The sequence below is a fragment of the Hoplias malabaricus genome, unplaced genomic scaffold (genome assembly GCF_029633855.1).
Source record: "Hoplias malabaricus isolate fHopMal1 unplaced genomic scaffold, fHopMal1.hap1 scaffold_161, whole genome shotgun sequence".
NCBI classification, from domain to species: Eukaryota; Metazoa; Chordata; class Actinopteri; order Characiformes; family Erythrinidae; genus Hoplias; species Hoplias malabaricus.
The window spans coordinates 70,001-86,147 of record NW_027100832.1 but is presented as its reverse complement, the minus strand read 5'-3'; the positions used below and the strand labels follow the sequence as shown (position 1 = coordinate 86,147).

The 16,147-nt window shown below is 46.9% G+C and overlaps 1 protein-coding gene across 1 annotated transcript in view; it reads left to right on the top strand.

Annotated features, from left to right (window-relative positions):
• The first annotated feature begins 1,104 nt into the window (after window positions 1–1,104).
• LOC136681754 (CMP-N-acetylneuraminate-beta-galactosamide-alpha-2,3-sialyltransferase 1-like) overlaps window positions 1,105–16,147 on the top strand; it is a 47,523-nt gene continuing 32,480 nt past the window's right edge. The window contains exon 1 of the mRNA XM_066658734.1: window positions 1,105–1,223. The gene's annotated coding sequence lies outside the window, so the exon portion shown is untranslated. The remainder of the gene's footprint in view (window positions 1,224–16,147) is intronic.

Here is a 16,147-nt window from a genome sequence, read left to right as displayed (position 1 = left end):
AGTGTGTTAAACTGTCCACAGGTGTTAGTGTGTGAGTGACTGGGTGAGTGTGTGAAACTGTCCACAGTTGTGAGTGTGTGAGTGACTGGGTGAGTGTGTGAAACTGTCCACAGGTGTGAGTGTGTGAGTGACTGGGTGAGTGTGTGAAACTGTCCACAGGTGTGAGTGTGTGAAACTGTCCACAGGTGTGAGTGTGTGAGTGACTGGGTGAGTGTGTGAAACTGTCCACAGGTGTGAGTGTGTGAGTGACTGGGTGAGTGTGTGAAACTGTCCACAGGTGTGAGTGTGTGAGTGACTGGGTGAGTGTGTGAAACTGTCCACAGGTGTGAGTGTGTGAGTGACTGGGTGAATGTGTGAAACTGTCCACAGGTGTGAGTGTGTGAGTGACTGGGTGAGTGTGTGAAACTGTCCACAGGTGTGAGTGTGTGAGTGACTGGGTGAGTGTGTGAAACTGTCCACAGGTGTGAGTGTGTGAGTGACTGGGTGAGTGTGTGAAACTGTCCACAGGTGTGAGTGTGTGAGTGACTGGGTGAATGTGTGAAACTGTCCACAGGTGTGAGTGTGTGAGTGACTGGGTGAGTGTGTGAAACTGTCCACAGGTGTGAGTGTGTGAGTGACTGGGTGAGTGTGTGAAACTGTCCACAGGTGTGAGTGTGTGAAACTGTCCACAGGTGTGAGTGTGTGAGTGACTGGGTGAGTGTGTGAAACTGTCCACAGGTGTGAGTGTGTGAGTGACTGGGTGAGTGTGTGAAACTGTCCACAGGTGTGAGTGTGTGAGTGACTGGGTGAGTGTGTAACACACTAACAAAGCATGCAGAGCAACAGATTCCACCCCAGCCTGTATCTGTAGAACCACAGAGTGCTGAATGTGTAGAGAGAGAGAGAGAGAGAGAGAGTGTGTCCACAAACTTCAGTCCATGCTGAGGATGTGATTCCCCCTGCGCTCTTAGGGGCGGGAATGGAAAAAAAAATGTAAAAAAAAAATAAATCAAGGGGGCGGGGCCATTGATCGCCCCGCCCTCCACGTGGCTACAGCTGGGGTTGGGGGTGTGGGTGGGGGAGGGGCGGTATTAAAGCCGCGGTCTCTGTGAGAGTGAGGGAGAGTGCGAGGGAGTGTGTGTGAAGGGAGAGAGCGGGGAGAGACAGACTCGCGGCCGCGCGCGCTGCTGTAGAGAGGATTACACACACCTGCTGAGGCTGACATCGGCTGCACGCGACCGCACGTGAGTTCTGCCGAAAGATGCTGACACCGAATGACCCTTGACTCTAGCGGAGTGTACAGTTTACCTCACTTTTTAAGGGCGTATCGCGTCTAATAGTTGCTACTCCATGATTTGTCCCACTACTATTTCCTCTAATAGTTGTCCCCTCGTTGTTTTTACATGTCTTACTGGGTCTTAGTGTCCATACTTTAGCGTGTCTCCTGGGGTACTGTCTCAAAGTGTCCTCACCCCTTTGTTTTGGGTGTTTTATTGGGTCTAAGTGTCCATACTGGGGCATTTTAAGGGTGTACTTACTGTTATACTCACACTTCATGAGTTCTCAACACTTTCCTCAGTGTCTGTGAGACACTATTGTCTCCATTAGTCCTCACTCCATTGTTTTATTGTCTCTTACATCCATATTTCTATTGGAGCGCTGTCTCTAAATGTCCTCACTCATTTGGTTAGTGTCTTAGTGTCCATGTTTGTGTCCTCACTCCAGTGTTTTTATTGCATCTCAGTGTCCACACCATAATGTTGTATGGGGACGCTGTCCCTGTCCGTCCTCACTGCACTGATTTTAGATGTATTAGTGGGTCTTATTTCCATGTTGCTGTATTTTCATATTGGGACACAGCCGCTAACCCTATTGTACATGTATTATCAAGTCTTACTGTCTCAGTTGGTGCTCACTCCATTGTTCCGTGGTGTTTTATTGGGTCTTACTAGGGTCTTACCTGGGATTCTGGCTCCTACAGCCCTCACTTCATTGTGTCTTAGTGTGTCTACCTCTCCTCGCTCCATTGTTTTGGAGGTCTTATTTGGACTTGGCCTCTACCAGTCCATCTTTTATTTAGACGTGTCTTTAATAGTTAGTTCCTAATTCCTGAGTGTTTTCGCACTTCCCTCTGTGTTCAGAGGCTCGTTCTGTTTACTCCATCACTGCTGTACGGTGTATTACTGTTTCTAATCTTTACTGCCCGCTCCGTCTTGTCTACCTCGTCTTTCCTCAGTGCTTTTGGGATTCGCTGTCTCCAACAATTCCTACTTCCGTCCTTTGTGGCGTATCCTGTGTCTTGTAGAGTTTAACGCAGTGCCTGTGTGGTGTCTAATAGTATGTACCCTGTGTTATTGCTTCTCAAAACTCACTCTTTCAGAACAGCTGTCACGGAGGTGGATACATATTCTATAGCTTCAATTAGGGAACGGGAGGGTGCCATTTTGTAGATGGTATTAGTTTGATTTTGTGTGGAATCTACAATAATAATAATAATAATAATAATGATGTTTGGGTGTTGACCGTGTTTTTCCTCAGTGTTTACGGTTGTGTTGTTGTGTGATAGTCAGTGTTGGGGCAGGGGCATTAGCTCTAATAGTTCATTCTCCACTGTTGTGAAGTGCCGTACTGTGCCGTGTACTTCAGATGACAAGGTTCTGAGGGTTGTGTCATCTCTAAAAGTGTTTCCCGATGTACTTACCCGTGTTAATTGTTCTTATTCCTTTGTTGTTATGGATGTGTTTGTTGTAAAGGGTTTGTTCTTAAGTCTGTGTGTGTGTGATCGGCCTTAGTTCTTACACCACTGTTTTTACAAGTGTGTAAGGACCCACACTTAACTGATGGGTGTGGTTTTAGCAGTGGTGTTTTCTGAAGAGGTAATTATTATTAATAATATTCTGTTTTAATGCCCATACCTTTATATCTAATTGTATACACAGCTATGGTCCTGACGAGTAATCCAGTGGATCTCAGAGGTGGACTCTACCCTATAGCGCCGACTTTGTTGAGTCTCTCAGCTCTTACCTCAGTGTATTTTGAGGTGAATTGTGTGTCAGAGTCTCTACCTAATGTCTAGATGTGTTTAGTTTGTACTTTGGGGCTTTAGAGTTGTTATAACTCATAATTAAGTAGCGAACTGTGGTATTGAGTTTAATAGTTAGCACTCCAGAGTGGTGCTAATGTATGATTGGGTCTAGCTCATTTTTCAGATGTGTGTGGAGTGTTGTAGCTCGTACTTGGCTTGTGTTTCAGTAATCTGGGGGGTGGGGGGGAGCTGTGTGTTATGTCCTGGTTTGTATTTCCTGTGGCTGTAGTGCTTTATCATGATGTATTCAAAGTTTTAAGGTGTTAATAATTTAAGGTGTCATTACACCTTGTTCTTCAGAGCGTTGCTGAGTGCCGTGTTCTGAGCTGTTTTCTGTGCTTGGGATCGGTGTGAAAGCAGGTGAGAGATGAGCCGTGTGTGTGTTTAAGTAATGAGCTTTAACAGTGTGTGTGTGTGTGTGTGTGTATGTGTGTGTACCAGGTTTTAGTCACGTTATAAACACTCTCACAGTGCGGGGATTCCTTTTCCTTGAGGGGACCCCAACCAAGGTAATTGCATTTTAAGGTGAAGGTAAGGTTTAAAGTGAAATTTAAAGATAGGGTGAGGTTTAGGGTTAAGGTTGTGTTAAAGGTTACAGGGAGGAAAGTGGTAACTGGTTAAGGTTATGGTAAGTCTCCACAAAGTGAATCTAAGTCAATGCAGTGTCCCCACAATGCATGAAAACACACTTACGTGTGTGTGAGACTGAAGCTGAAAGGTGTTGGAGTGGTGAAGAGGTGGATGTAGAGAGACGGAGAGAAGGTGTGTGTGTGTGTGTGTGTGTGTGTGTGTGTGTGTGTGTGTGTTGTAGCTGGGCTTTGGGGCTTTTCACTCAGATGAATGTAATATATATTGAAATTATTACAAAGTGTCATTGCTGTGATAAAAAATGGATGCCGTCACACTTACACACTGATAATCATTCTCTCTCACTCACACACACCCACCCACACACACACATACACACACACTCTTTCTGTCACTCCCATCACAGCAGCTTATGCTCACACACATTGATCTTCACTCACTCAAACACTTGTCCAATGCATTGAAATACTGTACAATCTCTACTGGGCTGTGAATACTGCACTCAGATTTTTATTTAACTGTGATGTCCAGCGGGGGGAGAGAGACCACACATCACCCCCACGCATCAGTCACACTCTGTGTGTGTGTGTGTGTGTATATATATATTTTACAGGAATTTAAACATAATTATTTTACAGAGTAAACAAAATCTTGACAATGCCATTAGTTGCCTGCGTGGGGGAAGGTTTCACAACCCTTAGAAGCCCACTGCCTCTTCAGCTCAGGGGCATAAACATCACACTGTGTTTCAAAGCGAAGAGAAGAAGAAGACCATTATCTACTGTTAGCCATAGTAGCATTTTCACCATAGGATCTAATAGACAGTGGTTAGCGTCAGGCTCTAATGCATTTCTCTGCTATTCTGTCTGAATATGAGTGAGTTATTCACACACAAGCTTCAGTAATTGTTTTTGTTGTTTGAAAGAACTCCTGTGTTGTTTAAGTGTGTAACAAACTACAGACACAAGCCAGATATTCCTTTGTCTCCGTCTTTCCCCCCTGTTTACATGTTAATAATCTGTTTCTGCTTCTAATCTAATTCTAATCAGTGTTGGACCACTCAGCCGTACACTCGGCGGTCAGTGATGCTGGTAATAATGCTTAGTAATGCCACTGCTGGTTAACTCTGGTCCCCCAGTGGCCACTAATCCACTAACTTTTACTTGAGCTGCTGGAGCTGTTCTTACTGCTGTATTTTGAGAGATGGGCTCTCTAAGAGGGGGTTTGGGGGAAGGACACACATCTCAGTTTTCTTAATATCAAAACCAGCAGGGGTCCCGCACCCTCAGGGCAGGGGGGCCTTTGGCTGCGGTACGCCTCATTAACTCAGCTGGTAATTATGGAGCTGAAGCAGACGCGCTGGCTCTTTGAAAATAAAGGTGCTATGACGGGTTCTGGGGGCCATGCTAAGAGGAGCTCAATTTTATTGTGGGGAGAAAGGGTGAACACATGATTCCTCAGAGACATTTGAGGCTAAGCCACCACTTCTTTTCAAGCTCCTGTTTTTATGAAAGAGTGAAACTTTCCACTGGGATGAGTGTGTTAGTGAGTGACCGGGTGATTGTTTGGAACTGTCCACAGGGGGGAGTGTGTTAGTGAGTAACTGGGTGATTGTTTGGACCTGTCCACAGGGGGCAGTGTGTTAGTGAATGACTGGGTGAACGTTTGGAACTGTCCACAGGGGGGAGTGTGTTAGTGAGTGACTGGGTGATTGTTTGGAACTGTCCACGGGGGGGGGGGGTGTTAGTGAGTGACTGGGTGAACGTTTGGAACTGTCCACAGGGGTGTGTTAGTGAGTGACTGGGTGAACGTTTGGAACTGTCCACAGGGGTGTGTTAGTGGGTGACTGGGTGATTGTTTGGAACTGTCCATGGGGGGGGGTGTTAGTGAGTGACTGGGTGAACGTTTGGAACTGTCCACAGGGGTGTGTTAGTGAGTGACTGGGTGATTGTTTGGAACTGTCCACAGGAGTGAGTGTGTTAGTGAGTGACTGGGTGAATGTTTGGAACTGTCCACAGGGGTGTGTTAGTGAGTGACTGGGTGAATGTTTGGAACTGTCCACAGGGGTGTGTTAGTGAGTGACTGGGTGAATGTTTGGAACTGTCCACAGGGGGGAGTGTGTTCGTGAGTGACTGGGTGAATGTTTGGAACTGTCCACAGGGGGGAACGTGTTAGTGAGTGACTGGGTGATTGTTTGGAACTGTCCACAGGGGTGTGTTAGTGAGTGACTGGGTGAATGTTTGGAACTGTCCACAGGGGTGTGTTAGTGAGTGACTGGGTGAATGTTTGGAACTGTCCACAGGGGGGAATGTGTTAGTGAGTAACTGGGTGAATGTTTGGAACTGTCCACAGGGGTGAGTGTGTTAGTGAGTGACTGGGTGAATGTTTGGAACTGTCCATAGGGGGGAATGTGTTAGTGAGTGACTGGGTGAATGTTTGGAACTGTCCACAGGGGGGAATGTGTTAGTGAATGACTGGGTGAACGTTTGGAACTGTCCACAGGGGGGAGTGTGTTAGTGAGTGACTGGGTGATTGTTTGGAACTGTCCACGGGGGGGGGGGTGTTAGTGAGTGACTGGGTGAACGTTTGGAACTGTCCACAGGGGTGTGTTAGTGAGTGACTGGGTGAACGTTTGGAACTGTCCACAGGGGTGTGTTAGTGGGTGACTGGGTGATTGTTTGGAACTGTCCATGGGGGGGGGGGGGGTGTTAGTGAGTGACTGGGTGAACGTTTGGAACTGTCCACAGGGGTGTGTTAGTGAGTGACTGGGTGATTGTTTGGAACTGTCCACAGGAGTGAGTGTGTTAGTGAGTGACTGGGTGAATGTTTGGAACTGTCCACAGGGGTGTGTTAGTGAGTGACTGGGTGAATGTTTGGAACTGTCCACAGGGGTGTGTTAGTGAGTGACTGGGTGAATGTTTGGAACTGTCCACAGGGGAGAGTGTGTTCGTGAGTGACTGGGTGAATGTTTGGAACTGTCCACAGGGGGGAACGTGTTAGTGAGTGACTGGGTGATTGTTTGGAACTGTCCACAGGGGTGTGTTAGTGAGTGACTGGGTGAATGTTTGGAACTGTCCACAGGGGTGTGTTAGTGAGTGACTGGGTGAATGTTTGGAACTGTCCACAGGGGGGAATGTGTTAGTGAGTAACTGGGTGAATGTTTGGAACTGTCCACAGGGGTGAGTGTGTTAGTGAGTGACTGGGTGAATGTTTGGAACTGTCCATAGGGGGGAATGTGTTAGTGAGTGACTGGGTGAATGTTTGGAACTGTCCACAGGGGGGAATGTGTTAGTGAGTGACTGGGTGAATGTTTGGAACTGTCCACAGGGGGGAATGTGTTAGTGAGTGACTGGGTGAATGTTTTGAACTGTCCACGGGGGGGAATGTGTTAGTGAGTGACTGGGTGAATGTTTGGAACTGTCCACAGGGGGGAGTGTGTTAGTGAGTGACTGGGTGAATGTTTGGAACTGTCCACAAGGGTGAGTGTGTTAGTGAGTGACTGGGTGAATGTTTGGAACTGTCCACAAGGGTGAGTGTGTTAGTGAGTGACTGGGTGAATGTTTGGAACTGTCCACAAGGGTGAGTGTGTTAGTGAGTGACTGGGTGAATGTTTGGAACTGTCCACAGGGGGGAGTGTGTTAGTGAGTGACTGGGTGAATGTTTGGAACTGTCCACAAGGGTGAGTGTGTTAGTGAGTGACTGGGTGAATGTTTGGAACTGTCCACAAGAGTGAGTGTGTTAGTGAGTGACTGGGTGATTGTTTGGAACTGTCCACAGGGGTGAGTGTGTTAGTGAGTGACTGGGTGAATGTTTGGAACTGTCCACAAGGGTGAGTGTGTTAGTGAGTGACTGGGTGAATGTTTGGAACTGTCCACAGGGGGGAGTGTGTTAGTGAGTGACTGGGTGAATGTTTGGAACTGTCCACAAGGGTGAGTGTGTTAGTGAGTGACTGGGTGATTGTTTGGAACTGTCCACAGGGGGGAGTGTGTTAGTGAGTGACTGGGTGAATGTTTGGAACTGTCCACAAGGGTGAGTGTGTTAGTGAGTGACTGGGTGAATGTTTGGAACTGTCCACAGGGGGGAGTGTGTTAGTGAGTGACTGGGTGATTGTTTGGAACTGTCCACAGGGGGGAGTGTGTTAGTGAGTGACTGGGTGAATGTTTGGAACTGTCCACAAGGGTGAGTGTGTTAGTGAGTGACTGGGTGAATGTTTGGAACTGTCCACAAGGGTGTGTTAGTGAGTGACTGGGTGAATGTTTGGAACGGTCCACAGGGGGAGTGTGTTAGTGAGTGACTGGGTGAATGTTTGGAACTGTCCACAAGGGTGAGTGTGTTAGTGAGTGACTGGGTGAATGTTTGGAACTGTCCACAAGGGTGTGTTAGTGAGTGACTGGGTGAATGTTTGGAACTGTCCACAGGGGGGAGTGTGTTAGTGAGTGACTGGGTGAATGTTTGGAACTGTCCACAGGGGGCAGTGTGTTAGTGAGTGACTGGGTGATTGTTTGGAACTGTCCACAGGGGGCAGTGTGTTAGTGAGTGATTGGGTGAATGTTTGGAACGGTCCACAGGGGACAGTGGGTTTTGTTCTGACAGAGACAGTATTCTTGATTCTAAATGAGGTAAATTAGTTGGAAGGCTTCCGTTAGAGAATGACAGTGCAGACGTGGGTAGGCGGGGTCTGCTCTGTGTGATGTGGACGCTGCAGAGCGCAGACTCTCGCAGTTGATTAGAAAACACTAAACAGTCCAGTGGCCTTGGGCTCAGAGCTGGAACATTCACGTATTTGCATTTATTTCCCTAATGAAGTGAAATAATCTCAAAGCCTCTTAAGTTTGGGTTTATGTGAACGCTTGTTTGCTTTCGTTCTGGTTTGGCCTCACACTCACTCACTCGTCTGCATTAAGACCACTTCCTTGTCTCTACACTCATTTACACACTTTCACCCTGTTTTTTGGCCAGTGGAAAAGCAAAAGAGTCGTGCCGAGTCGAGTAGGGTCATGTAGGTTCTATGCAGTGGACAAGTACCATTAGTGTGTGTTGCGCTGGTACGAGTGGATCAGACACAGCAGTGTCACCGCAGGACTGAGAATAGTCCACCAACCACAAGTATTCAGCACACATTCCAAATAATACCTCATTATTCAACAGGACAACATACGCTAGTGGTTACTGGTGGTATGGCTGTATGAGGTGACCGGAAAACAAAAACTGTTCAACTGTAGCCTGCCAGTTTTCTAGATATAAATAGATGGTTATGAAACCTGGCGTGGAAATGCAGCTACAACGACTTTGTAGGGCAGAATTAAAATTAAGCTCACGAGTGTGAATTAACAGTGACTGACCGGGTGGGTCTTGGTCCTCTTTGGCCTGTGGCCACGCCCCTAAGTTGGAAGCTTCTAAATTAACTTACAATTTTCATACTTTAAAGTGGGCCATGATCAAAACAAGCTTGAGAAACATTGGTCTAGACGACTAGCTCTTAATTCACCGCCTGGATTAGTGACTCCTTAGAGCCCCCCCACTGAGAGATTTGGCAGGAGCCACCGCTGATTCAGCCATAAGAGCCTTTTAGTGAGGTCAGGGGCTGATGTTGGTTGGTTGATTATTTGCACCACTTCCAACACAACTCCAGTTCATTCCAGACTGTTTTGGAAGGTGTTTCATCACTCCAGGGAACACAGTTCCACTCCTCCACAGCACAGTGCCAGGGGGCTTTATACCCCCCCTAGTCAGAACCTGGCCTTTTGGGCAGGGTGGAGGTTTTGCTTTTCATTTTTTGAGTCTTCCACTCGTCAATATTGAAACCTACTGCCGTAGGTGCCCTGCATTTCCCATTCCTCCACTCCTCTGGCTGAGGATTTCGAGAATAATTCCTCCTTAAAGCCCAAGGTTGTATTAGATGAGAGTTGCTGAGGATTGGATTTAGCGTCTGAGCGTCCCTGTAAACAGTCAAACACCCGTATTTGAACAAGTCAAAGTCTGTGCTGTGTTTAAGGTGGTGCAGGCTAATGAATGGTCTCCAGCGGAGGGTCTTTGCCTGGCTGAGCAGATGCGAGCAGCGAGAGCCTTTCCCCTGCTGAGTCTTTCGGTGATAATGAGGCTTTTGGTGCCAGTTAGCTGTGATAAAAAAAACAGCAGCGCAGACAAATCCCTCTATCAACAAGTGAGTGAGGCGCTCATCACCGGGAAACGAGGAGAGAGCCCACCGCATTAAAACAGAGGGGCTCGGACATGACCTTTCGACTCATTATCTGTGTTGCGGGGACATGTGAGCTCCAGTTTGGAGTGACTTGCTCTTTTTGAACCATGTGAAACGTCAGAGGAGGTGTATGTTACAGAGCTGGGCTCATTTAGCCATTAGTGATTGTGTTACTGCTAATGGATGTCAGAAACAGCTGCATAAACACTGTAAAGTACATCAGCTGTGTGTGTGTGTGTGTGCCTGGTTTAACTAACTTTGCTGGGACCCGAACCTCACACTTTCACATTTTGTGGACTTCTTTGTGGGGACCAGAAGGTAACCACAGTTTATGATCAGGGTAAATGTAGGGTTAGGTTTAGGAAAAGGGTCGGGGTTAGACTTGGGGTTAGGGCACTTTTACTTGTGGTAAGTTTAGAGTTAGGGTTAGGCTAGTTTTAGTTGTGGTAAAGGTTAGTGTTAATGTTGGACCAATAATAGTCTCCACAAAAAAATGGATGTCTATTTAACGTCCCCACGATGCATAAAAACAAACTTCTGTGTGATTGTTTGAGTTTGTGTCCATTTTTATGGATTTCTAATAGATTTTCAGGGATCAGGTTTAAGGTGACATTTGGGACGTATTACTCTTGAATGTACGTTAGGTTTTAGCGCTGTAACTTTAGCTTGTATTTCTTTTCAGGATGAGAGTCCAGACAGTCGGCAAGGCACGTTTATTTATAGAGCACCTTTCATACAGAAGCAATTCAAAGTGCTTTATAGAAAAAAGAAACAGTTAAATTAAAAGCCAGAATAAAATCATAAAGGTCAAACAGTTACATAAAAAGAGTAAAACGATTAAAACAATTTAAAATGATGCAATAAAAGAAAGGGAATAAAATATTGTTACAGAAAAGTGCAGAATATTTTAAACTTTTTTCATATTTTCAGGGTAAAAGATAAACATAAAGTATGCTTAGCACATTATTATATCAGCATTAACCTATTTAAAAATAAATAAAATTATAATTAAATTTAATTTAGCTTCATTCAGTATTTGCTGTCTTCACTTTAGTACAGCATTCATTCTCTTCAGGACACTCACTCTCTGTTTCTCAAAGGAATCTGTAGCCACACCCACCAAAGTTCAGTCTCAGAGGTTGATTAATCCCAAACACATTCATCAATGCTGAGGTCAGGGCTCTAGGGCGGCCAGTCCATTTTTTAATGGAAAACACCAGCAGCTTCCCCCAGAGAGAGTGTCTTGGCAACCCCACGTCCTTTCAGACCAGTATTAATATTGTCAATGAAAGCTATTCATCGAGTACCCATTTTCCACACCTAAAACTAGACGACAACTACACGATACGACATAAATCACTTAAAATGAGATATATGATCAAATGTTTAACTTCTTGTTAAATAAATAAAAACTAAGACTGATAAATGAACCTTCTGATTTTAGAAAGTAAAACATTCAGTGTGTTTGCTATTGTCACTGAGACAACACTTAAAGAAACGATTCTTTAGGAGTTGACTCCTCTTCGATGTCTACATTTACACTGACATGGTGGCCCTGACATTGTGGTGTGTTCTTTGTGCCGTGTGAAAAGCGTGTTCTGAACAGAGAGCAGTGGGAAAGATGAACGCACTTAAAGTAAACTTAGTGAAGAGGAGTCGATGAATCCTTCCTTGACTCGTATCAACTGTTGGCCAATGATTCATAGAGTTGGAACACTTGGGAGTCGTCTTGGTTTGCAAGAACCTACCTCTAAAACATGACTGCCGTTATCAAACCAGTTTCAAACCCACATAGATTCGTCTGCTCACAGTGGAAGGGAATGAATAACTTGTAGCTAATGGCTGTCTGCGACTTTTGCACAGGACGGTGTCTGTATAATATCGTATTTTAAAATGACACAGCTGTAACTTTGCCTAAAGACTCTGAGAAAGACATTGGCCTTCCTTCTAGCAATTGTTCTCTTCCTCAGACACACTCTCTCTCTCTCTCACACACACACACATATAATTTCTTATTACTTCTCTTTCTCCTATCTATATTATTATCTCTTATTATAGGCCCTGAAAAGAGGGTTGGAGTGTTAATCCACATTGAGATGCCACTCCAGAACTGCAGGCTGAATTAAGTCTCGGCTCTTTTATTCCGCTCAACAAATTAAGGCCACTAAACCTTAGACTTCATTCGGCCCGAGGCGTAGTCTGTCCTTGTGAAAAGAGATTTCAGAGCAAAGCAGAGTGTTTCTAAGTCGCTGCAGAAAAAAGCACACTATAAAACTGCTGGAGATTGACCAGAGACGTCCAAAGACGGTCCCTAGGGGGCGGGGCCTGACCTGACTTCAATTAGTCCTTAGAAAGACACTGTCATTCATCCAGTTTCCATTCAAACCTAGTCATCTTTCCAATGTCTGCTGAAGATACATTTACAATGAGCATGAAAAGACATCCATCTTCAACAGAGACCAGAGAGAAAGTGGCTGGGGTCATGAAAAACTGGATGAAATCTAGAAAGACGTCCAGTAAATGTTTATTAAACGTGTTTGTGTTCACTGTAAAGTAAAGTGAACATGCTTTTACTGGGATGGTGAAGATGTACAACACCATTGTGTCTCTGTGTTTAACCCATGCACCGGGGCAGTGAGCACACACACATCCAGAGCAGTGGGCAGCCATCCCAGAACCCAAGGAGCAGTTGCAGGTTGGGTGTCTTGCTCAAGGAGCGTCTCAGCTGTGAATGTTGAGGGAGTAGATATTACTGTTTTTTCACCCCAACCCCTCCCCTCTCCCCTTAGCCCCCGGATGCGCCCACTGGGAACCCAAGGCTTTTAACACAGAGACAAACAGCACTACTGTTTGTTTTTTATGATCAACATCAGTTTTTGTATCAAAACAGTGGCTGTTTGTTTTGATGATGCAACACTGACGTTGATACACTGATGTTGAGGAAAGAAAACCAAATGGCATTCTACATGAGTGTATCTGGAAAATAAACAGGTTTCACAAGGTTTCCTCGCTCAGTTGTTAGAGCAGTGTTAAGAATGACTCTTAGAGGCCCATTGACTAAATCTCCACTGAGGTGAAGGTCCAGAGATGTCATATGAGCAGCCACTGACCACTTTCTGTTCTACAGACTTTTGAACTTTTGACTTTTGACTATTTACTTGCAGTTCTGTCATAATACTCTCACATGGACAGGTTTTGTTGTTTTTATTTTACAGCAGTGTGTCCCCATTGGCTAGTGTGTTTCTGAGTGACAGCTCAGTGCCCCAGATGTTGCCCAGTGCCACAAGTACACACACATCATCTGGGACATTGGTCTATTGCTCAGAAAATCATTGGCCAATGAGGACACACTCCTGATAAGACCCATCCACACCAGAGTGTTGTCAGAGCTGCAACCAAAGAAGTCTGGTAGCGCAAGTGAGAGAGCAGGCAGCGCAACTGTAAACTGAGATTGAGTTCAATATCTGATTTTGCAAGCTGTAAGTTGGGATGACATGTTTGCTTCACTACGATTTTTTCATCCATCCATCCATCCATTATCTATAAGCGCTTATCCAGTTCAGGGTCGCAGTGGGTCCAGAGCCTACCTGGAATCATTGGGTGCAAGGAAGGAATACACCCTGGAGGGGGCGCCAGTCCTTCACAGGTCAACACACACACACTCTCATCTACAGACACCTTTGAGTCGCCAATCCACCTACCAACGTGCATTTTTTTGGACCGTAGGAAGAAACTGTAGCACCCGGAGGAAACCCACGCAGACACGGGGAGAACACACCACACTTCTCACAGACAGTCACCCGGAGGAAACCCACGCAGACACGGGGAGAACACACCACACTTCTCACAGACAGTCACCCGGAGGAAACCCACGCAGACACAGGGAGAACACACCACACCCCTCACAGACAGTCACCCGGAGGAAACCCACGCAGACACGGGGAGAACACACCACACTTCTCACAGACAGTCACCCGGAGGAAACCCACGCAGACACAGGGAGAACACACCACACCCCTCACAGACAGTCACCCGGAGGAAACCCACGCAGACACGGGGAGAACACACCACACTTCTCACAGACAGTCACCCGGAGGAAACCACACAGACACAGGGAGAACACACCACACCCCTCACAGACAGTCACCCGGAGGAAACCCACGCAGACACGGGGAGAACACACCACACTTCTCACAGACAGTCACCCGGAGGAAACCCACGCAGACACGGGGAGAACACACCACACTTCTCACAGACAGTCACCCGGAGGAAACCCACGCAGACACAGGGAGAACACACCACACCCCTCACAGACAGTCACCCGGAGGAAACCCACGCAGACACGGGGAGAACACACCACACTTCTCACAGACAGTCACCCGGAGGAAACCCACGCAGACACAGGGAGAACACACCACACCCCTCACAGACAGTCACCCGGAGGAAACCCACGCAGACACGGGGAGAACACACCACACTTCTCACAGACAGTCACCCGGAGGAAACCACACAGACACAGGGAGAACACACCACACCCCTCACAGACAGTCACCCGGAGGAAACCCATGCAGACACAGAGAGAACACACCACACTCCTCACAGACAGTCACCTGGAGGAAACCCACGCAGACACAGGGAGAACACACCACACTCCTCACAGACAGTCACCCGGAGGAAACCCACGCAGACACAGGGAGAACACACCACACCCCTCACAGACAGTCACCCGGAGGAAACCCACGCAGACACAGAGAGAACACACCACACTCCTCACAGACAGTCACCTGGAGGAAACCCACGCAGACACAGGGAGAACACACCACACTCCTCACAGACAGTCACCCGGAGGAAACCCACGCAGACACAGAGAGAACACACCACACTCCTCACAGACAGTCACCCGGAGGAAACCCACGCAGACACAGAGAGAACACACCACACTCCTCACAGACAGTCACCCGGAGGAAACCCACACAGACACAGAGAGAACACACCACACTCCTCACAGACAGTCACCCGGAGGAAACCCACGCAGACACAGAGAGAACACACCACACTCCTCACAGACAGTCACCCGGAGGAAACCCACACAGACACAGAGAGAACACACCACACTCCTCACAGACAGTCACCCGGAGGAAACCCACGCAGACACAGGGAGAACACACCACACCCCTCACAGACAGTCACCCGGAGGAAACCCACGCAGACACAGAGAGAACACACCACACTCCTCACAGACAGTCACCTGGAGGAAACCCACGCAGACACAGGGAGAACACACCACACTCCTCACAGACAGTCACCCGGAGGAAACCCACGCAGACACAGAGAGAACACACCACACTCCTCACAGACAGTCACCCGGAGGAAACCCACGCAGACACAGAGAGAACACACCACACTCCTCACAGACAGTCACCCGGAGGAAACCCACGCAGACACAGAGAGAACACACCACACTCCTCACAGACAGTCACCCGGAGGAAACCCACGCAGACACAGAGAGAACACACCACACTCCTCACAGACAGTCACCCGGAGGAAACCCACACAGACACAGAGAGAACACACCACACTCCTCACAGACAGTCACCCAGAGCATGACTTGAACCCACAACTTCCAGGTCCCCGGAGCTGTGTTTTCACTCAAATTCTTATTTTTGTTTCATGTTTAAAAGGTAATGTAGAGCAACGTTGAAGCCATTTTATTTCTGCACGTGAAGTTAACCTGACTCTTCATTCGCACTGCCCCCACTCTGATGTCACTGTTACCGTGGAGACAGCTACAAATGCAGTGATTGGACGACAATGGAATAAAATCATGCAAAATGTAGTGTTTACCTGTTCCGATTGTTTTAGTCCGCAGTAAACTGCACGTTGGTCCAGAACTGGGTGAGAGGACCACTGAACTAGAGTAAACAAACAGAAATAAAAAAATGGCCACTAATGAAAATGAACCTTCTGCCTTGAAGCAGTCAAAATGAAGGAGACGTAGAGGAATATTCATGTCCAGATGTTTGGACTTGATAAACACGTGAGATATCTGATGGATCTCGGTTATGGGAAGAACCCGAGGGGGCGTGGCCATGCAGATTAGTTCCCAGCCACTCTGCTGTTATTTGTGTTGTTGTGTGTTTACGTAACGAGCCGTGATTTTGAGCCGTGTCGTACGTGCTGCTCTTGACCACAGCCGCACACGGCAAAGGTCAGTGTGTTTTTAATGTGATTCCAAAGATCGATATTTCATTCATGGGGATCTCTCAGATGCTGTTTTTATTTCTGGCATCCACTGT